Raw genomic sequence first — 23887 nt, forward strand, 5'->3', positions numbered from 1 at the left:
ACGTATTGCATCAGGTTTCTGCAGATTCGAATTAAATCTTTGTGTAGTATGAGTAATTCTGGTTGTGGCATTGTATCAATATGAGGATGTGGTGTGTAGCTTGCTAATACAGGCCATGTTGCCCATCTTCTCCGAGCGGGCCTAATCTTACTCTGTGTCTTAAGTGGGGTGGGGTGCCTTTAAACCAGTAAAAATGTTCCTGGTACGTGAGTGGAACTTCTATGTCCTCGCAAGGACCATATTCCACTGGGGCATCTCCCTCTGTGTACGAGTGAAATGTGTGTGATCTAGCATCTGCTTCTGGGAATGTAACACACAAATATAATACCTCTGTTTTGTTTGATTTTTGTGCCTTGATCACAAAGGCCACCCCTTGCTGATAAACCATGTTCTAGTAGTTTCAGGGTAATAGTATGTCTGAATTTAGGTGGAATCAGAATTCCATCCACCTCCTCTTATCCTGAGAGGTGTAGATCCTCTAGGGGGTTATTTTTTTCGCCCCCAGTCTCAGTCATTTTTGAAACAAAGAAGTTTGTTCAAAGGAACTAGGATAAGGTGTTATGCTCAATTTAGGAACACTACGTCCTGTCAAGATTGATTAACCAGCAGGCAATAAATAAGATATTTCTCCTTCTCAGCTGTGGCGGAGTTTGTGCCAACCCACTCCACACGTCTCTGGTGTTTGTGAGTAGGGGTCTCTGAGAATTTAGCATGACTGAACTACTCAGATTCTACTGTTAAATAAGTACCCAACCAACATTGGTGGTGCCATGTTGTGTAGTTCCTATAGTACCCATGCAGGACCTGTGCGTTTGGATAACATAAACTGTGGAATTGGTGGCAGACTGGTCACGTACACCCCCACCGAGAAATGTTAGCCTGTTTGCATTTAAGCTAGCTCACAGTGCCACTAGTGTCTCTTCTTATCGGGGAGAGATTAGTTTCTGGCAACCTTAGAACAAGACAACCCTGATCCCTCAAGATCATGGAAACAATGTACTACTTTTCGCTCAGTCACTCGGGCTCATTTAGTTTATCTCAGAGATACACAAGATACACAGTCTGGGCATTTCAATAAGGGTTTATTGAACAATTGTTATTTTCGTGTAAAATATATGAGCTGCAACAACCATTAGACAGTAGCAAAGATATATGATTAGCAGTACTGTGAATATAAAAGGATAGTACAGTTCTACCATCCTGAAATAAGCAGGAATAAATACATGAATATAAAATGCATGATAAAAGTGCTCGTACTCCTACGATGCCTATCTAGATTTACCTAAGTGTACCTAGCATGTGAGTAGGTGTAAAGGCAAGAATCACTCTAGGATTTAGTCGAACCCCATTACCTGAAGTGTGAGAATGCAGGAGCCCTTCTTGGTCTCGAGTTGGGCAACTCGCGAGGGATGTTTAGACCACTGTCAGCTGGAGCGTCTGCATGCAGGAGCCTCAGCGTCTCTGGTCAGTGTGTTGCACTGGAAGTCTCGGTTCCCTCTGTCTAATACTAGCAAGAGGTGCTATATTTATACAGAAAAGTATCTAGGTCTCCTTTGCCCCTTGTTGCTTGTATCAGCCATTGTTGGATTTGAGGATGACGTATGGGATGAACCGTGTACGTAGATATGGGGAGGAAGGTGGTGTAGTCCCAGCCTAGTTTCTAGGAACGCTTATGAAAATTAATTCATACTATGTGAGTCTATTGATGGAGTTATAGGACTCTATTATTTAGGAGAAACCCTCCTTCTGCATGCAGGACTAGAACTAGGTAAAAGGTTCAATCCTATAAAGGCTTGTTACAGTGTAATGTAGGGGAGGTAATGTAGGTGAAGGGGTATGATGTTACCTGGGCCTATATTAGGGTACCTATATGAAACATAACGGGAAAGTGGAGCGGAATGTTATTGTGTTTGTACCGCCACAACATAATCTGGGCACCACCGCTGACGAGCGTTGACAGTTATACAAACTGGGGGAGACACAGACATTTGACCGGCTCCCGCACTAATTTCTCTGAAACCCTGTGGTTTGATGAAGGGCCCTCCATAAGAGTCATCAAAGCAGCGTAACAAGATATTTAGAATAATTAGTATATGTAACAAACTGGCGGCTTGGACAGGGGGGACTGCAAGTATTTACCAGCACAGGATGATACAGACTGTGGACTTTTGGGAAGTGTGCCTATGTACCGGCATAATATTTATATGTGTCATGCAGACGAGAATACAAAGATTTTGTGCTCCCAAAAAGTACCATTGGACTTTATAATCCCTGTATGAGCTGGATGTGAAAGGGCATTTGTCCGAGATATAACAGTCATCTTTCTCCCTTTACAGGCTGCATCCAATGAACTCACTTTTCCTGTTTAAAATACTGCCACGATAGTGCTGTTGTTTTCATACGCAAGATGGAGGAAGGCTAAGCACCGAAACGCGTCCTTGCCAATAAATATTTTGGAAGTGGCCCGGCGAGTGCGGCGTGTTTCTTTTTGGAATTGAGCATACGTCCATTACAAACAAACAGTTTTTTCCGTGTTCGATGTTTAAAAAGTGCTTGCTTCACTTTGATTGGCAAAGGCCTGGAGGTGGATGTGGCAGAGATACCGGCACCAGGTAAGTACCTTTGTTCCCATGTGGGTGGCACTCTCAAACCTGTCAGCATCACCAGTTGGCCCAAGCACCACACTATCGGCCCCACAAGCCCTTCATCCTGCCGCTTTCCATCTCCCTCAGGACGTCCTGGACTGGAGTCTCGGACCGGAGTCAGTCCCAACGAGTGTTGCTTCGATGTTGAATATATATACACATTTTTTTTATTTCTTCAAAATCATCTCTGCCTTGTGTTTTTCATTATATATGCTGGATTCAAAGTATAATAGTCTAAATCGGTAGATGTTTAGTTATGCTTTCAACATAATACCTTGTTACACAGATGTTCCTACAAATCTACATGTCTTACACATACCTATTGTCACATATATGGCCTACAACCTGAGTAACCAATTGACCATCATCAACTATTACTCAACTAAGTATTGAATTGTAAAAAATATACTTTTATTTACAATTATTGTGAGCGTTTATATCTTACAGTGATCATGGGGGATCTCTCTTGTGACTTCGCAACAGTGGTGGTGAGGATCTCTGTGAGTAAGTGCATTTACTGTGTTGGTTCCGATGTGTGAGTGGGTGTGGTGCCTCTGCCTGTACAGTTGGCGCGCGTGCCTGTACAGAGGGCGAGGGTGCTTGTACAACTGTTGCTTGTGCCGGTACAGGGGCAGAGTGTGCCAGCACAGTTCTTACTTGTGCCTGTACAGGGGCAGGGGGTGTCTGTACAGTTGTTGCTTGTGCCTGTACAAGGGCAGAGGGGGCCTTTACAGTTCTTGCTTGTGTCTTTACAGGGGATGAGGGTGCTGGCACAGTTTCTGTGTCTGCCTGATCTGGGGCAGAGGGTGACTGTACAGGTGGGAAATGTGCCTGTACAGGTGGGGGCGTGCCTGTGTGGTTGAGATGTACATGTACAGGTAGGGGACATGCCTGTATGTGGGGGGATGTGCCTATACAGATGGGGATGTGACTGTGTAGGGGGGTGTGACTGTGCAGGGGCATGTGCCTGTGCCTGTGTATGTAGGGTAGAGTACCAGTGAAGGTAGTGGTACAGGTGGTTGGGTGGGGTGCAGGTAGGTGTGTTGGGTCCCCTCCATGTGTTGACAGTGAAGGAAGACTTCGAAACAGTTTCAACATGCCTTCCATCATCTTCATGGCCAAGGCATGGTGCTTTGCGCTCTCTTCCCCATAGATTGATATGATGTCATTTTGCCTCCTTGACATGTCTTGGCAAGATTTCTCAATCCTGTCCAGGACATGGATCTGCCTGTCAATCATCTGAGGATTTCCTGTAATGAGTCTGAAATGTCAGACAAAGTAGCCCCTATGGCACGAATGTCCTGCCTCACATCGGCCTGTTGTTGGAAAAACTCACCCTTCTACTGATCACCATAAGCATCTGTCAGCCCCCTCCAAATGGAACGATCTCTTATCCGAGCATCTGGTCCACCAGCACAAGGAGGGGTGGCATGTGGGAGGCTGTGGGGAGGAGGTTCATGCCTAGGGGATACCTGCCTCTCACCATGGATGTTAGGTCCGTCAGATGCTTAAGAGAAGGCTTGGGATGCACTGTGATGGGAGGAGTGTGTAGGAGAAGCAACACCTCTACCTTGGATGTGTAGGCTATGAGGGGGTGACAATTGTGTTGAGGTAGGTGAATGCTGTGACCGTTTGGGTGACTGGTGGGAATGGGCAATCCTCAGAGGTGAAGTGGGAGGTACAATGCTGTCCGGACCTGATGTATGCTTCAGTGTTTAGGCCAGTGGGCCAACAATGTATTCTTTGTAATCCAGGTCCTCCTCCACAACCAGCACCTTCTCATCTTCTTCCTCCTCATTCTGCTCTTTTTGAGAACTGCTGGCTGCTGACATTGCTGCTTGGAAGAGGATTGAGTTCTCTTCTCGGATCGCCCGGTGCCCTCCAATGGTGGTAGGTTCAGTTTTATCAAGCGACTCGTTGTCAGCACCTGAAAGAAAGAGGTTGCATTATGGTAAGTATTTGCCATAGTATATCCTGCTACAACACAAGAGTAACAAGCATTTGCAATGCAATAGGTCTCGCATTTACGTGAGTTTAAGCTAATGGCATTGTAAATGACAATTCCCTTTTATTTATGTTTTAAAAAACAAAAATAAAAGGCATTGTTATTTGCAATGTCAATAGCTCAATCTCGCGTAAATGCGAGACCTATTTCACACTGCAAATGTTTGTTGTGGTAATGTTAGTGCTTGCGTTTTTGGGTAGCTGTGTTTTCGTCATTTGACATTCATGTGTATTTAGCATGCAATGCTTGTTTTGTTTTACCGTGGATTGTGGGAGCAAGCAAGCAAACATATTTTTGGGTCTCAGAAAGTGCACATTTCGTAGTACTCGCTGGCACTGAAGTGAGCAACTTTGTTTGCAGATGTGCTCCTTATGAAAGCGCAGACTGTCATCACTGACAGTGAAGTTAGCCAGTGGTTGAAGAGGGCCAACCCATTGCTTTATGCTGTAAGCTGTAGTGGGCACAAGAAACATGTGACTGACAATAAAAGACCAATCGATGATGAGGGCTGACTAAAAGCCGCTATAGGCAAGTATATTATATATATAATTGTATTAAAATCAAAAGGTCTTGGTAAATCCCAGACCTGATAAACACTGACAAAGCCAATAGGTCTTTCCTACAGGAGAGCTTTTGACTTTGTCAATTTCTTTTAGCCATGTTGTACAGCAGTGTGGCTGGTGTGCAGCATGGCAAAATGTTAGAAGAAAAGAAAAGTGCCATGACTTGGCCAGCACTGACCGTGAGGGGCAGATATCTGTTTTCATAGTATGGGATTATTCGCTGCCTATACAAAAGAATATATATATATTTTACGTCCAAGCTGAAGTTTACTGTGTTGGTGCTGCATAAAGACATTGCCAAAGTGGCCATGCAGAGCAGGGACAGCAGTGCCATCTTCAACATTGTAGCGTATTGAAAACCGACTTTTGGGGACTTTTCCTCTGGCGGGATAGGGGGAGGCAAGCAATGAAGCAGTGGGGTTGGGTGGTGGACTATGCAAGTGACAGCGAGGTAGGGGCAGCGGTGGACCGAACAAACCACAACGCAGGAGGAGGTTGGGCAGCAGTGTGAGAAGCAATGCGAGTGTAGAAAGGGACGGCTTCCTTGGATTTCATAACCGAGGAGCTGCAAAAACAGGCTTCCACAGAAACGTATTTCTTGTGCCACAACCAATGGTATTTGTAGCCATGTCCAGAGGCCCCACCGCAGCCACTGAACTGACATTTTGGTAACATTACAGTCATGTGTGCTTGGCGTGGGAATGCCCGTGCATGGTGAATTATCGTGTTCCTTTGCCGCAAGTGCAGACTGATTGTGAATCTGGCTAATCTAATGTATGTGCAGAGGCCGAGACCTGTCCTCCCAGGCACAGAGTCCTGGAGTTGTGCACATAGTGTGCCCACATAGTGGACAGATGACTATTTACCCTGTCCTGGAGCACAACAAAACCCCTGGACCTCTAGGTCAAAGCTCACTGAGCTGCATTCTTCCGTTTCGTAAGGAGGTTATGCACACTAAAGATGCGGACTGCGCTCGACTGCCAACCCTTCATCATGAAAACACGCAGGTAACACAGGCACCAGCCTACTGTTGGAACACAGAACTGTGTTGCATAAACTCAAACACAAGGCCTGGACACCGACTGCCCACAAACACAACAAGAGTAAATATCAAAGTGACTGACTGAACATTAAACCCGTGGGGAAAGTTGTCTGCACCCGATCATAATTCATGGCTTTGTTGGAGACTGCTGGTATAGAGGAAATACGCATTCAATTGAGTAGAGGAGGCATGGAACGTCCACGGGGGGGGGGGGTGGAAATCGTAATCAGGGGTAACACTGTATTCCCAAAAAGGACTGTGTAAGTATTTAGTTCTGCTTTGTGGCAGAAAGTGCATTCTTTCGTAAAAGATACAAGCATTGGGCTGGACGTTGTAGTTATTGCGCCTGTTTATCGAGGACTGCTGAGCTCTTGATACCCGAGTAGCCTTTGACTGCTTCCCCCACCCTACCATGAGAGTCAGGCTGCAAAGGGCTTGTGTGTCCTTGGCCCAGTTTGCAGAGCCAGAGTAGGACGGGCCCCGGGTCAAGAGTGGAAAACTGCTCCAACCACCACAGATAGGGGGGGGCCTGTTGCTACTTTCAGCCCGCCAAGCCCCACCTTTCACCCAAACCTGCTCAATGGGGTCTGACACTGGCCGTCATTTCCGGCGTCCCCTCGCGAGCCCTTAACACGCAGAGAGGATTGATCTGACCGGGATTCCATTAGCGTGTGCGCGTGGAGGAGGGGCACGTTCCAGCTTTAAAGCGCTCAGTGCATGCACTTGGCATCCAAACCTCACCCTCGCAATGAAAGAGTAAACTGGAAGTAATATGTTAAAAGGGCAGGATCCCTGCTGTGGTGGCCCTGTGGAGGCCACGTACTCGCGGACACTTCGTCAGTAATAAGACACGGTGAGTCGGATGAGTGGTTAACCGGAAAGACCACGAGCGGTCTTCCGTTACTTTATTTATACCCTCGAGGCGAGCCCGCCTCGAGGGGTGGAGGATGCATGTGTGGATGTATACATTGTTTTGTAGAGGCCGAGTGGCTCTCTACATCCCTCCAACATTTTAGACAGTGCCACCCATTTGAGAGTCTTTTTCACGGTGAGGGACATACACAGTCTCTGAGTCTCTGGCTGGGAGCTGGGTTACTTCGCAGCCTGGACCCCACTCCCCTGCTGGACACTTCTCTCTCGCCTCGCCCACGGGGGCCAGCCTCTTCTCCTCGAGTCTGATTCTCTTGCTGGTTGGTTGTAGCTTGTTCTGAGACTCCTGGTGAAATGTCTCCCCTCCGCTGTTGAGACGCTCTCTCCGGGGTGGCCGCTCGCTCCGGGAAACCATCCTGCTCCTCTCCTGCTTCTTCACTTGATTGTTCAGCAGCCAGTTCTCCTTCGACTTTCTTGAAGTACGATGCGTTTCTTGTCACCCTCACATCGCCTCTACTGGCAGTTATCATTGTTCCTTTCGTTGATAGCACCGTCCACACTTCTGGTTCAAAAGGCGTCCGGAACTTCCATCCCGGGTGGCGGTCTTTCACTATGACCTTGTCTCCAACCACTATGTGATGTTCGCGGGCCCTACGGTGTTCGCTGGCTTTGTTGTTCGTTAACTCCCTTCTCCCTTGCACCGCGTCATCATCCCGTGTCGGTGGACTCCAGGACGGGTCCGTCGGTATTCCATCTCGCGGGGCTTCCTTAAACAGGAGATGGGCTGGGGCACACTTCGTTGTGCAGTGCGGGGTGTGTCGATATGCGTCAAGGAACTTGATCAGTGCAGCTTCCGCGTCCTGTCCCTGCTCGACGGCGATGCGAAGGGCTCTGTTCAGCGTGCGCATCAGCCTCTCGACATCCCCGTTCGCCTGCGGCCACAAGGGGGTTATCCGCCTGTGCCGGATTGCCCGCTTTGCCAAGTATTCTCTAAACTCCTGGCCTTGGAAGGGTGGCCCATTGTCCGATCGAATTACCTTCGGGTTTCCCAACATGGCGAAGGTCCTCTCTAGAGCCTTCCGGATGTGTTGAAACGACGTGGACTCCACAACTTCCACCACCGGGAACTTCGTGTACGCGTCCACCATTACCAACATCTGTCTCCCATCCGGGAAGCTGCCGAAGTCTACGCTCACATTGTACCACGGGTGAGGACACGGCTCTTCCGTGATGACCGGTGTTGACGGTGGATCCCCTCCAGTGATCGTGCACGCTCGGCACCTCCGTACCAGTTCCTCAGCCTTTGCGTCCATGGCTGGGAACCAAACCTTGTTCCTGAGGCGTGCTTTGGTCTTCGCCATCCCCTGATGGCCTTCGTGTGCCAGGCGTAAGCACCGCTCCTGTAGTATTCTCGGGACGACAAGCAGATGTCCTCGTAGCACCGTGTCACATTCCCCAACGCTCAGCTCATGGCGGACTTGCCACAGTTGCTGCTGGGCGTGCTTCTCTTCCCCTGTGAGCGCCTGGTTGCCTTCCAGAAACCTCTTCCAATTGTGGGACGCCAGGGCCTCTTTGACTTTAGTCAACGTTTCGTCCTGGTCCGTGGCATGGGCAACCTCCTCCAAGGTCATTGCATCAGGGCATGCGTCTCAGCCGATCATTTTCACGTAGGCTTCGGAGTATTGAACGTCTGCAGGGACGCCCGCTGGGGGAAGGTCTTCGGGGTGTCGGGACAGGTAATCAGCAGAGTTGTGCGCTCCTGGACGGAAGATGACCGTGAACCGGTATTGTTGCAGTTGGACTGCCCACAGTTCAATCCGGGGCGGAGCCAGCCGTGTGGTGCCTCCAAATAGTGGGACTAGCGGTTTGTGGTCTGTGATCACATTAAAATCCTGTCCGAACAAATACAAATGAAAGTGTTGGCAGGCCCACTTGATCGCTAGAGCCTCCCTTTCGATCTGTGCATACCGCGTTTCTGTGTCTGACAGCGCCCGACTGGCGTATGCGACTGGCTTCCACGTGCCTTTCTCATGCTCTTGGAGCAACACTGCCCCGAGACCCACCGGACTGACGTCCACAACAAGCTCAGTCGGCCTCCCTGGGCGGAAATATGCCATGACCGTCTTGTCTTGCAGAGCCGCCTTGATCCTCACGAATGCCGTATTAGCTTCTACTGTCCATAGCCAGGGCTGATCGCTCCTCGTGAGGACACGGAGGGGTTCTGACAACGCAGCTAGGTTTGGGATGAACCTCCCACAGTATGTCGCCATCCAGAGGAAGCTCCTCACCTCGGTTGGTGATTTGGGTATGCTCGCCGACCTCAGGGCGATCGCCTTCTTTGGGTCCACCTTCAGGCCTTCCCGTGTAAACGTGCACGGTGAGTCGGATGAGTGGTTAACCGGAAAGACCACGAGCGGTCTTCCGTTACTTTATTTATACCCTCGAGGCGAGCCCGCCTCGAGGGGTGGAGGATGCATGTGTGGATGTATACATTGTTTTGTAGAGGCCAAGTGGCTCTCTACACCTGCGAAAGGCAAGGGCTTTGTGTCATGCACTGGAGTTCTTGGCAAATCACAGTGTAGCGTGGCATTCCCACAAAGCATGAGCGAGCCAAAGGGGTAAAATTAAACACTTGCACATTAATGTATATCCACAAATCCTTTTTGGGAAGCCTGGGAAACCAACTCTAGCAACTTGAGGGCGTGTTTTATCGGCGCTGGCTACTAGGGAGAGACAAATACTTTCAACTGCACGATTATTAAAAAGTCCAATTATTGCATTAAATATTTCACGCATTTAATAGAGGATAGGGAATAAAATCAACATGGAACAGTCCTTACAGCAAACACCGATCCCAAACGCATCACGTAATCCCTATTCTGACGGTTTTCACCCCAGAATCAAGACACAAGCATTCGTAACTGTTCAAGGGGTAACGAGAAGAGGCGGATTCTTGAAATTCTTACACTTGAATGCGACCACAGGAACGTGAAACTTAAAACTACAATAAAACCTACAGCTGTTGGGAGTGACACAAGCCAAGAGCATGCTTCCTGCCCGCACTTAACTCAGCAGGCCAAGAGGAAAGACTCAAATACTGCAGAGGAAGATCGGCAAAAAAAACAAGCATTGGCCGCGCGGCTGTAACAGGAACACCGCGCGGCCGCGAAATAAAAAACAAGCATAGACTGCGCGAGCAGCCGCGAGACGCGATGGGAGGGAGGTGGGGGGGAGAAGCAGGAGTTCTGTGCAACTGGTGTGAAATAGCAGCAGGGAAGGGGGCGGAGAGGAGGCTATGAGGGAGAGCTACGTAAAGCCATATGGCTGCTTTGCGCGCGTGCACGCCTCGTGCACTGTAGCTCTATTCCAGCGGTAGCACTTTGAAAAATCCATTACAAAATGTCTCTCCGAGCCAGCGCAAGCGCTGGGCTCAGCGAGACCTAAAAACTACTTTTCCTAGTATCTATCTGAAGTTCCATATGTGATCTGGTTTGTGAAAAGCTACATGTGACAGCTCACACTGTAGCATTGAGGTGCTCAATGCAGATGTGCAATGCAAAATCAAACTCACCAGCTCCAGCCACATCTCTGTGTGGTATTGAGATCCCCATGATATCAGCAGCTGAACCTGGCTCCTTGATTGTGTGGCAGAAGACATGGTCCTCAATCAAGCTGCTTCAGAAGGAAGAGACACCTTAATTAATGTTTAGCATGAATGATAAGTGAACATGCAAAATTAACACAGACATCACTGATTATGTTGGGAATATATCACTCACCAACATCAGATGCTTAAAAAAAGAAGCTTGGAGAAGGTAATAGCACGCACGCGCGCTATGCTGCTGGAATTATAATCTACAGCGCTGCTTATATTTTAAAAATACCGTTTTTGTATTTCGTTTGCTCAAAATTGTATTTTCCCCTGCTTTTAAGTCAATCTTTGTGTGCCCACATACTTGCACCTTAAATTGGGCCCCCCACCGCGCTTTTTGCGGATCTGTTTCATCTTTCCTCTTGCCTTCGTGTTTGGCGCCTGGTCGCCATCTTGGGGGTGGCGAGTAGCGAGTGTGCCACTTGTTTGAGCGCTCTAGCGCTCACTAGGACCACAGGTGAGCCCTACTTAATGCTCGCTTTCTGGGCGCAGCGGTGACGCGCAGCGGTAGCGCCGGACTCGCGCCGGAGTCAAGCCAGAGTCCTGCCCGTCAGCGTCCCGGAGGCGATCGGAGCGGCGGGTAGGGTTCTAAACACCAGGGATGTGTCCCCCTGGGACACCAGTGCTGCATTATTCCCCTGGGGAACTTCGCTCTTTTGACACCCTGGTCACAGGCTGTCGCACTGTCTTTCCCGGACGCCATCGCGAGAAACTCTGCTGCCCTGGCTGTGGCTGGTGCCCTAACCGCTCTCAGTTATCACGTCCCAACAATAACACCCTCAGTGTGGGTTATCGCTGCATGCTATTAAACACCAGGTCGGCGTGTAAACATGCGCAAGACATATTTGAGCTTCTAGATACAGTGAAGCCACTATGTCTTATGCTTACTGAGACGTGGTGGGGTGAATTTTCCAACCCAGATGTCTCTACGGCAATCCCGCCTGATTATAACATCTTCAGGAAGGATAGAGCTAAGGGAAGGGGTGGTGGAGTGGCATTGGTGGTCAAGAAAGGCACGCCCTGTGCGATCCTGCCAGTGATGGACATCCGAGGCTCGGAGACCCTCGCTTTTTCTATCACTTTGTCTCCACATCAATCTGTTAAGGGATTACTCGTGTATAGACCACCTGGTTCACCCGGTACGTTCTTTGAAGATCTGGACTCCGTGTTGTTGGGGCTGGCCCTGAAAGCGGAACATTGCATCGTGGCAGGGGATTTTAACTTTCGGATGGATGATCCGTCTGACCCTGCTGCCATCAAACTTTCTGAGGCTATGGCCCCGCTGGGACTGATTCCTCATTTGCAGGAGCCTACGCACGAGAAGGGGCACACTCTTGACCAGGTATTCTCGTCTTCCCCTCTCGAGGTGATTGAGATTATACCAGTACTATGGTCAGACCACTTACTTGCCAAATTTACGATCAAAGGCACAGTTAAACCGGTGGCTGCCTTGGCACAGCAACAGGGTCGTGTCCATAGGGCATATCATCGTGTGACCCCAGAGATGCTGGTCCAGGCTGCTGTGGATCACCCATGTTCCCTCTCTGGCGATCTGGATAGGGACTTGGAGACCCTGCAAGCTTGGCTCCTAGACAGGCTGAATGATCTTGCCCCGGAACTGACACCCCGCCTGACACCGAAACGGGTCTCTGCGCCTTGGTTTACCGCAGCACTGTCGGCTACGCGGCAGCAGTGTAAGGTGGCCGAGAGAGCTTGGCGGGCACAATATGATACTGTAGCCAAGCTGACCTATAAAACGGTGGTCAAGGCCTATCACGGGACATTCGCCTGGAAAAAAAGCATATCTAGCTAGGAGAATAGAAGCTGCTTCTAACTCCTGCAAGGAGATTTTCTCCATTGTGAGAGAATTTATTTCCCCATGGTCTAACACCTCGGACGAAAAACCGTCTGGTACCTGGGCTTCGGACCTTGCTGATTTCTTTACGAGCAAGATCCAACGCATACAGGATTCTTTTCCATCGCCTGGGCCCACGGGCCAGACTAATCCTGAGGCCATTTTATCCCCGCGGGCTTGGCCTGGTGTGACGCTGAGTGTGTTTCCTTCGCTCTCTGCCCCTGACTCTTTAGCGCTAATGGGCAATCTCAAATCGGGCTCGCCCCTCGACCCATGCCCTGCTAAATTTTTAGCGAAAGTTGCGGAGGTGATCAATCCACTGGCAAACCCGCTGTTGAATCTTTCGCTGAGTCAGGGAGTGGTCCCGCACGCCTGGAAGCAGGCGATGGTGATTCCATTGCTCAAAAAGCCAGGCCTAGACACGAAGGCCCCGGTCAATTATAGGCCCATCTCTCTGCTGCCGGCTCTCACGAAGATCGTGGAAAAGCACGTTCAGGTTGTGCTTTCCAATTTTCTTGAGACCAACGAGATCTTGCACGCCACCCAGTCGGGTTTTCGTCCCCATCTCAGCACAGAGACTGCGCTCCTTGAGGTCTCGGAAACCATTAAAGGGGTTCTGGACTCTGGGGGCAAAGCCATGCTGGGGATGTTGGACTTGTCGGCGGCGTTCGACACCGTCCCCCATGATGGCCTTCTCGCAAGACTCTTTGAGATAGGTCTGCGGGGGACGGTGCTCGGCTGGTTTTCCTCCTTTCTAGCCGGCCGCCGGCAAACGGTCTGGGCCTCGCCAGATTCTGCCGTGATGCCGCCTCTGGGAGTCGGGGTCCCACAGGGCTCTATCTTGAGCCCGACCCTATTCAACATCTTCATGACCCCGTTGGCGGCATTGGCGGAGTCGTATGGGGCCCAGATCGTATCCTACGCTGACGACACCCAGCTCCTCTTCTCGTGTAAGAGAGGAGAAGACTTTGACGGGGAGAGTATCCGGGATTGCCTTGGGGCTGTTTTCCAATGGTTCCAACTGAACAGCCTCAAGTGCAATTCCGATAAGTCTGAGGTACTCTTCTTTGGCTGCGACACAGAGCCAGACTGGCAGGCCTGGTGGCCGATTAATATGTTTCCTCCGTCTTGCTCCTCCCAAGTCGCCAAGAATCTGGGGGTCAAGATGGATAAGGGGCTAACATTGAAATCCCAGATCCTCGGGGTGTCGGGCACCTGCTTCGGCATCCTTAGGATGCTGCGGAGGTTCCTTCCCCTGCTGTCTGAGGAGCATAGGAAACTGACAGTGCAGGCTCTGATCGGGTCCAGGTTGGATTATTCTAACATTCTTTACCTGGGCCTGCCAGAGTATTTGCTGCAGCGGCTCCAAGTGGTGCAGAACGCTGCTGCGAGAGCAATCTTTGGATTAAATAGACGGGCCAGTGCATCGGGCCTGTTGAAAACCTTGCATTGGCTCCCTATCCGGAAACGGATCGCCTTCTAGGCTCTGACTCTGGCCTACAAAGCTCTCCACGCGGTGGGAGCAAAGTATCTTCAAAAGAGACTGGTCTTCTATCAGCCGACCCGGTCTTTGAGGTCGGAATCCCTGTTTTTGGCGGTTGTTCCGCGTGTGAAGAGAGCTCGCCTGGGAGGCCGCTCTTTTGGACTACTGGCGCCACAGTTGTGGAACTCTCTGCCGTTTACTCTGCGGGGAGCTACCAGCCTACTAGTTTTTAGAAAAGGCCTTAAAACCTGGCTGTTTACCCAGTAGCCTGTTTTTTCTGCATGTATTTGTCTGGCATTCTGTCCTTTTTTTTAACGGCGTTATGTTATTGTGTTGCAGCCCTCCTTTTCCAAAAAAAGCGCCGGGACACTCTTTTTGAATAGCCGTGCGCTATACAAAAGAATAAATAACATAACATAACATAACATAACATCTGCTAATTTCCTTTCAAAACCATTTGGTTACTGGGCACTATTTGGGAATTACTAGATTACAACACTATAAGGCACTCTCACCTGATGGATGGATGGTAGTGGGTCTGACTGCTGCTGCCAGAATGTCTCCCGATTCCCTGGATAAGGTACTTTGGATCACTGAGGAACTCATGACAGCAGCTGTAATGTACCACACATATCCATATTTCAATACAAAGAATGATGAGAATCATTTTACATGTATATGTTATATGTATACACTTTCTACACAGTTGGGGCTAATCCTCCTTAGGTGAGACAATATAAGCAATTTAGTACATGCTGTATTATTTCAATTTAATGTAGAGTCATCCTTTCATCAGCCAACATGTTATGTAGTAGTATACTCTTAGGAGCGATATCTGAGCATATGGAAATAAATGACAACAGCACATGCTGCTAACATATCATCCAATAATAAAGCCTATGAGCCGTCAATCAAGTAATATTTAAGTGTACTTATCATGGTACAACATCAGCAAAGTGAGTGGTGCCTGACCATATTTCACACCCGTACATGGAGCAGAGATCGCTGTAGTAGGGGTTTTGCCAACGTCACATGACCTAAAATGATATGAGTGTTTTTAATTTATATTCTAGTTGACACAGGTTATGAACAACATATCCTAATTCAGTTCACACGTGTGAGACTATTGATGGATTCCATGTAAAATATCTATGGGTGTTCTGATCACATTGTAGTGAATGGTACCTTCGTCTGGCCATATTTACATACCAGTTTGTGATGTTGGTATAACTAAGCCTGGGTGGAGTTCGGCTACGCAGAAATCCGGAAGTGGGAAAAAAACTCAGCCGGACTATGCAAAGCTCCGCAAGCGGCGGAGTTCATTAGATAAATGCTGTTCACAATGATTATTCAGTGCCAGATGCTTGTCTGCACTGTGCAATCATCGCAAATGGCACCATGCACAGCACAAGCGGGCCCTGTTTCTTTTCTGCCGCTCGAGTAGATTTTTACTCGAGCAGCAGTTTTAGGACGCGAAAGGACAGTTTCTCAATGCAAGCAGTCACGAGCATACCCGACCACTCACAATGAAAAATCTGACCGCCCGCATTGAGAAATCTCGACCGGAGGTTGATTTTCCATGCTTGCGATCGCCAACTTGATGTTGACGATCACGAACGAGAAAAAATCTCGCCGGCAGGTGGATTTTCCTCACTCGAGCTCACCAACTTGACGTGGATGAACGGGAGTGAGGAAAATCTCTGCTCCGCTATGTGAAGCGGAGTTTTTCGGAATTCCGTGAGCTCCGCGTAACGCAGAGTGCAGAAAACTCCACGAACGGAGCGGAGTTCACCGCCCAGACTTAACATGATTTTCTCCATGACGGTGCCTCCCTGCAAGTGCAGTGACCTCTGCTCCAGTGGGTGAATCTACTCTGGCTGTATGTGGGGAAAAAAAGTAGTCAACAGACAATATCAACAAAGGATTATGTACAACTTTTCACATATTTACTCAATTACATTTTCAAGATAACTGTGATAGTTACTAATTCATGCACATTTTCATGTGCCATACACCAGCGCAAAATGAAACCACCAGCAGTGATGGACCATTGTTTGTGAATACAGTGGTGGTTCCTCCGCTAAGGTGGAGAAGCATCCCCCCACTGCTTTTTGGCAGTGATATTAAGGGGAAACTTAAGGGGAAGCTTGTGTGGAGAACAATCCCAGGCTCTCAGTAAGCGTCTGAGTGCCGAAACACTGCGCTTAGACTAATCACAATGCTTCTAAGGCAGCGTTGTGATTGGATGACTGGGAGCCTAGGTGTGCTTCCTGTTTAGGCCAGCGTGGGAGGACTACGGAGGAGGTACGTGGTGAGGAATCGGTGAGAAGGTACATTTTTTATTTTGTTCTTTAATACCTGCATCCCCTACGTCCCTCCCCCCTCCCATTCCCCTACCTCCAATCTGTGTTGGCTACCCCTGTGTGAATAGGACATTGGAAGTTAATATTTCCATCACATTCTGGGACTTGTAGTGCGATAGACAAAATGAGACACATAATAGTCTAAATCACCATGAAAATTTGCACAAGCCTGAAGTTACTTTCATAGTCACATTTGCAGTTTATAGTACACATTTATCAAATTAAGTCATTGTTTAAATCATCACATATTACCTGGAACCACATTAAGGTCATCATTCACCGGCAGCCTGAAGCAGATGGGGATGCATGGTGGAGAGGATGTCCTTCTCAAGTGGGGTGAGATGGAGACTTGGTCCATTTTGTCCCCCAGGGACCACCTCTTTCCTGGTAAACCTCTCCTTCACCTGCCACTTCTTTTTGATGTCTGTGATGAACCGTACATCCTCCTCCAATGCAATGACTGAAGTAGCCAACTGCTGCCATAGGGCTGCCTTCTATGTTGCACCGGAGACGTAGGGAGGAAGATCATGCAGCTTTTTTAAGTTCCTTACCACAAAACTAACAATAAACTGGGTCTCCTCCTCAGTAAAGTTCTTCTTCCTCCTCCCATTTAGCACGCTGATGGCAAGGCAAGGCACAGAGCAGGCAGGTGAAGTGTGGGTGTGGAAAACCCAGGGCCTTGAAGGTGAGCTGCTATTATGAGGTTTGTGGTGCAGGGGTTGCAGGTGGCGTTATTTTGTCTGCAGGTGTATGAAATTACACTTACTCTGACCCGAGTGTGGAGATTTTGCCCGGAGTGCGAAACTCCATGCCAACGGCAGAACCTCCTCCCAGAATGAGGAACATCTGCCATAATTTGCAGAACCTCTGCAGTCATAAATATACTACTCATAAGTCCTTTTGTGAACACCAAAAATTAGTAAAGTTAGACGTTTAGTCTAAACGTCAACTTTTGGTTTAACTTTACTTTTGTGAATTGGACCCACAGCGGTCCAGTGGTTAAAGGAATTAGGATTCCCTCTTTGAAAGATGAAGAAGTGCTCCTCTCCATCTCATGACTAAGCTTCATCTCCAAAAGATGTGGCCTGCTTTGTAGCAATGAATACCCATTTCACCTGGACCATCAGCAACCAGCCCAAGAGCAACTCCTGACCATGGCACTGGCATGAGCTCATCATGCAGTGGCCATGTAATCTATGATTGGAGGCACACCCTAGAATTTGAATACGCTGATTGGTCAGATCTTGTGTTAAACAGTAAGAGGATCGAGAAATTCTCATTAACCAGGAATGGAACTTTATGCCATTACTGTTTGGACAAATGAGTCCAAGATTGGAGACATGGCTGCTGTTCTCCTGCCAGACTCGGACCAAGTCTGGGTAACCAGTTCTTCTAAAATGCTGCTGGGCTGCTGCCATGAGAGGATAGGGACATGTCTGTTGTAGAAAAGGATACTTCACTGTAACTCCACCAAGGCTGGTCCCTAGCCCAGCTCCAAAAGGAGGAGGGTTATGCATGGGGCTAGCTACCCCACCATGTAAAAGGAATCCTACCCACAGAAACGCCAATCAAAAGAAATCCCAAATTGAGGAGAGAGGATTCTTCCTCATGGAGAGCTATGACACCTTATGGTGAAAGCCAGCGATCTCTGGAAGACACAAAATGGATCTATCTGCTTTTGACCAAGACCATCACTCTCAGGACATTGAACGTGAGGACCATGTGTAAGATAGGCAAGCCAGCCCAAGTTGCAGTGGAGATGAAAAAATAAAATCTTGCCTTGCTTGGCATCTTCGAGACCAGATGGGCACAGCCCGGACAGAAAAGACTGGCTACGAGAGGAATGCTGTTGTATTCAGGACATGAGTAAGAGAACACCTCACATACTCAGGAAGTAGCACTGATGCCATTGCCAGCAGCCAAGAGAGTTCTGATTGAATGGGAACTCCATGGTCCCAAAATCATCACAGCAACCTTCCACATAAAGGCACAAAGAAAAAGAGGATCAACAAGAATGTTATCCAGTGCTATGCACCTACAAATGGCAGCAAAGAAGAGGAAAAAGAACAGTTTTACAACAAACTCCAGTCTATCCTGGTGAAATGCCTTGACAGAGACATCATCCTACTGATGGCGGACCGCAACGCTAAGATTAAAAGCGACAACAATGGGTATGAAGAAGTCATGGGCAGTCATAGCTTTGGCGACATGAACGAGAATAGTGGAAGGCTCAAAGATCTCTGTGCAACGAACAGTCTGGTGATAGCTGGTAGTGTATACCCGCACAAAAGAATACACAAGGCAACATGGGTGTCACCAGACCATTCAACAGAGAATCAGGTTGACCATGTCTGCATTGCCAAGAAGTTCTTAGGATCCCTGCAGTATGTAAGAGTTAGGGGAGAGCAGACCATCACCTTGTCATGGCCAGTCACCCTTTTTGCCCTGATCACCCCCATTTTTAAACTGGTATTGATGGTAACTGACCCTGACTGCGACCTGGGCTCTGCTAACCAGGCCCAGGGCCAGTGCTCTGATTAAAAAGGTATATGGTAATTAGGTGTAATTACAATTGGCACTGACAACCTACGTGTAAATCCCTAGTATATGCTACAGCATTTAGGTTAAGTGGCCCAGCAGCTTTGAGGCACTTAAGTGTGCATTGCTGTGTTGCCTGCTGTCATTTTAAAAGTCCGCCCTGCTGTGCAAGCTGATTTTAAATTTAAATTACTTGCAAATTCGATTTTGGATTTAAAGGTACTTGCAAAGTATTAAACTATCTTATTTTTACATATAAGTATCCTCTAAGGTCTACCCTAGGTGTCCCGGGGTAGGGTACATGTACAAAATAAGCAGGGACATTTTAAATGATGTTTTATATGCCCTGATGAGGCACAAACTACCAACCAAACTACTGTAGTATTTTAGCTCCATAGGTTAACATGGGCATACTGTAACACAGTGTAACTATTGGCAGGAGAGAGCCAAAATAATATTTCACGGACTTACAACATTGGTGATGATAAATCCAACAACTTGCCACTGTTGAATGTATCATAACTAAAGCAGAACAGAAGTTTTCGAACGTTCTTTTCTGTGAGCCAAAATACAGCTTTCTAACACCCTCTCCTGATTGGCCAGCGCTTAACAGGCTTCGCCAAACTGCTTTGATGAGGTGATAAGTAGCCTGCATAGAGACAGAGGTTTTCTGGTAGGGGAGATCTGCAGCTGCAGAGAACAAGCAAGGAAGGGGGCTGGGAAAATAAACTAGGGTTCATATAGAGCAGGAATGTAAGGAATAACGGCCAGGCCTAGCCCCCCCCTGCGTTCCTGTGTCCCCCAGCCAGATGGGAGCACCGGGAATGGAATTTGCAGGCAGTTTGGAAAGGGACTGTTAAGGGAAATAAGCCACATCAGATGGTTGGCTTAGCCATTGCTTATTCCCAAGGAAATACATTCTCCATCCTGATTTTTAAAGTGCAGTGCTTTGTGGGACTAGAATATGCCACACTTTGGAGGATGCTGTCATGGTTCTGGGTGGCAACCTGTACCCCATTGGTCAGGGGTGCCCCCCTACTTGTCTCCCCAGAACATGGAGAAATATGCAAGAGCTGAAATGCAACTCAGATCTGCCTGAAACCACAAGGAGAAGAAGAACTGCCCTGCTGAAACCATGGTCTGCACCCCAAAGGATTACACTTTGAAGGACTGTTCCTGCTGCACACTTGGAAGTACAGTGCTGAGGACTTTGCCTTGCTGCAAAAAGGATTAAGGAGTGGACTCCCTGAAAGAAACAGTTTAACAGAGCTCACCGGCACCATCTTCCCCGAGAAGTCCCCAGCCCTGAGTGCATTCAGTGGACTTTTAAGGGTTTGGCCAGGAGCATTGTGGGAATGTAGTTACAAATTTCCAAGGACCATCTTAGAGCGTTGAGACCCTTGGATTTGTGTTTTGGACACTTTGAACCCTCAAGATGAACTTCAGGAAGAAGTTCCACAAATTTGGAGAAGTTTGGAAAAAGCTCCATTAGGTGACCTATCCATAGATGAGAGTCAGGCCGCTGATGTTGAACTGCGACCTGGCCTGGATTTCAGGTTCCTCCAACTGAACGCTCCAGAGCTCAAGACTTTCAGGATTTCACTGAGGCCTCGCGCTGAGCCAAGTCACCGTCATTGCCCCGAAACCTGACCTGAACAAGAACCCTGCCTGACGACGAGAGAAAATCCTCCAGAAAAGTGCGAAGGTAACATTTTTAGAGGGGCCTCCCGCTTAGTGTACCCCACCAGGGCTCCATCAAAGTCAGCCTTAAACTTTGACTTTCTCCCAGTCAAGCGCGACCAGATGTTCCAAGTTGGCGCTCTAGTTTTTTTAAGCATTAGAAAGTGTTTATTCTTTAAAAATACATTAGTCCTATCCCCTATATTGGATTTTGGTGGTTTTGGTGCCATTTTAATCATACAAATATTTTCTATTTTTATAAATTGGTTGTGGTTTTTTATTGTGCGTGGTGTCTTACTTATTGAATGTATTGGAATCTGTAAATGCTTCACACACCTGTCTCCTATGTTAAGCCTGCTTGCTTGTTGTCAGCCACTAAGTGTTGAGCAAAGGAATAACATATTGAGATCTTGTCTGGACCTTATATTCCATTGGTGGCCTTATTGCTGGTGGTAGGTGCATACATACCCCTACTTATAATCCACCTTCCAAAACAGGCTAAAGCTAAAACTGAAGAAAGCATGGATGGAACTGACAAACCACACCAACAAAATAACACCACCCTACTCAAAGGCGCACAGAAACAAATTGAATAATCAGTCAACCTCAGTAACAAGTTTCAAGTCCTGCAAGAACTAGAGGACGTCAGAGACCCAGTAGAAAGCCATTGAGAGAAGATCAAAGAAACAGTGACATCAACCTGCCAAGAAGTTCTTGGTCCCAAGATATACCAGCATAAAGAATGGATATTCACCATGACTCTGCAAAATCCAAGCAAGAAATAAAATGAAAGCTGCAGTCAACACCAGCCGAACCAGACCAGAAAAAGCGAAAACTCAAGGCAAATACACTAAAAGCACAAAGAAGCTAAAGAGCAGACAAGCATAGATTCATCAATGGTCTTGCCACAAAAGCCCGGAAAGCAGCAAGCCATGGAAACTTGAAAGAACTTTATGTAACAACAAGGAAACTCTCCGGCAGATACAGCAAGCCAGAAAGACCCGTTAAAGACATAGCTAGGAAGACAAGCATGGGTGATGAAGGCCAGCAACAAAGATGAGTGGAGCACTTTGAAGAACTGCTGAACCAGCCTGTGCCAAAGTCTCCACCAGACATAGAGGCAGCTGACAAGGACTTACCAATTGTTTGCAGCAGACCAACCAAGGAAGAAATATGGCAAGCCATCAAACATCTGAGAAATGGTAAAGCAGCATGACCGGACAACATTCCTGCTGAGGCACTGAAGGCAGACATTGAAACATCAGTAGACATGATCTACCCAATGTTTGGAAGGATCAGGGAAGGAAAAGGTGCCATCAGAATGGAAGGAGAAATATCTGATCAGGATCCCCAAGAAAGGTGACCTGAGTAACTGCGCAAACTACAGAGGAATACTTTTCTATCAAACCCAGGCAAAGTGTTCAACAGAGTCATCCTGATCAGAATAAAGGAACAAGTTGACACTCATTTACGAGACTAGCAAGCTCACTTCTGCAAAGATAGATCCTGCACACACCAGATTGTGAAACTGTGCATCATCATTGTGAAGTCAAGTGGAATGGAACTCTCCCCTCTATGTCAACTTCATCGACTATGAGAAGGCATTAAACAGTGTGGACAGCGAGACTTGTGGAAACTCCTCCATCACTATGGTGTGCCAGATAAACTCTGAAGAATCATCAGGAACTCTTACGAGTGAATGACCTGCACAATAGTTCATGGAGGACAACACACAGAAGTCATCAAAGTGAGGACTGGAGTTCTCCAGGGTTGTTTGCTCTCCCCTTTTCTCTCCCTACTGGCCATAGACATCCAGAGCACAGTACTGGATTCCAGAAATGGGATCCAGTGGACACCTTGGGGCAGCTCAAAGACCTGAACTTTGAAAACACCCTGTCCTTCCTCTCCCATACCCATCTGCAGATGCAAGAGAAGATTGACAAAGTGACAGCCACATCAGAACAATTTGGCCTCAACAACCACAGGGAAACAACCAGGATCCTGAAGGCTAACATGACCAGTATTACTTCAGTCACTGTTTCAGGCAACGCACATGAAGAGTTTGAGGCCTTCCCCTCAGACAAGCAGGGTGGCACACACGCCAATGTCAAGACAAGAATTGGCAAAGGTTGCCTTCATTCAGCTAAAGAAGACCTAACACTGCAAACCAAGATAGGCTTTTTACACAAATGTAAAATCAGTCCTTCCAGAAACTTGGAGGACAACAGTGACCACCCGCAACAAAACCAGACCTTCGTCAACACCTGTTGGAGGAAGTCCTCCAAATATGCTGGCCAAACACCATCATCAACGATGACCTATGGCAGCAGACTTTCCAACTCCCTGTGCATGAAGAAATCATGAAAAGACGCTGGGGCTGGATAGGCCACATCCTTACCAAGCCTGCATCAAACACCACCAGGCAAGCCTTCAGCTGAAACCTTCACAGGAAAAGAAAAGAGAAAGACCAAGAAACATCTGGCGCTGAGGCCTTGAGGCTGACTCCAAGGAGATGGGGTACACCTGGAGTCAGATTGAAAGACAAGCCCAGGATAGAGATGGATGGAAATGCCTGGTTGATGGCCTATAACCCAGGAGTAGGGTAGTAGCTATAAGTAAGTATAGTTCACTGTACCCTACAGAAGAGAATCTGCATGGTAAGTCAAAATCATCAGCCCTGCTACATGTGAAGGGCTTCAGGATCTTTTGCAAGTTCTGCACCACTTCAGGGCATGAGGCCGCCCAGCTGCTGTGCAGGAGAAAGGATCCAAAATCATATATCTGCATCACCCATGGCCCAAAGAGCTGTTGCCTGAATCTTTTTCTGGTGATCTTACTTCCTACCTGCTGAAATGAAATCTTTAATTGCCCCCAGATACATCAAGCAACCTTGAGGGCACCCTAAACTTCCATCTCATGGTGTGGGGAAGTGGGAGAGGTAACATGGTGAAGTCACACCTAATGCATAACCATAGATCATGTGCAAATCTGTCAAGTGATACCTCAGGTATCAGCATTTGAATTCCAGTTTGGTTGTTTTTTTATTTGCCTTGGCTGCCAAATTCCATGCCCATAGATCAATGGGCAACCCATCAACAAGAACATCTAACCACGACTGGTGCTTCCATGGTTAAAAGGTATTTTTAAATATCTTGTACCCTGTACATGGGTTCCAATGTATGGGTGCCAGA

The 23887-nt window shown here is 47.9% G+C and overlaps 1 long non-coding RNA gene across 2 annotated transcripts in view; it reads right to left on the reverse strand.

Moving 5' to 3' along the window:
- Nucleotides 1–1070: 1070 nt before the first annotated feature.
- LOC146863993 (uncharacterized) overlaps nt 1071–23887 on the reverse strand; it is a 461517-nt gene continuing 438700 nt past the window's right edge. Inside the window, exons 4-6 of one of the 2 annotated variants that reach the window (XR_014969884.1) lie at nt 14631–14729; nt 10697–10797; nt 1071–4572 (exon numbers count right to left, since the gene is read on the reverse strand). This is a non-coding gene — a long non-coding RNA (uncharacterized LOC146863993). Of the gene's footprint in view, nt 4573–10696; nt 10801–14630; nt 14730–23887 lie in introns of both variants that reach the window. The other variant, XR_014969876.1, reaches the window with a different exon arrangement.

Source organism: Triturus cristatus, chromosome 2_1, assembly GCF_964204655.1.
Source record: "Triturus cristatus chromosome 2_1, aTriCri1.1, whole genome shotgun sequence".
Lineage (NCBI taxonomy): Eukaryota > Metazoa > Chordata > Amphibia > Caudata > Salamandridae > Triturus > Triturus cristatus.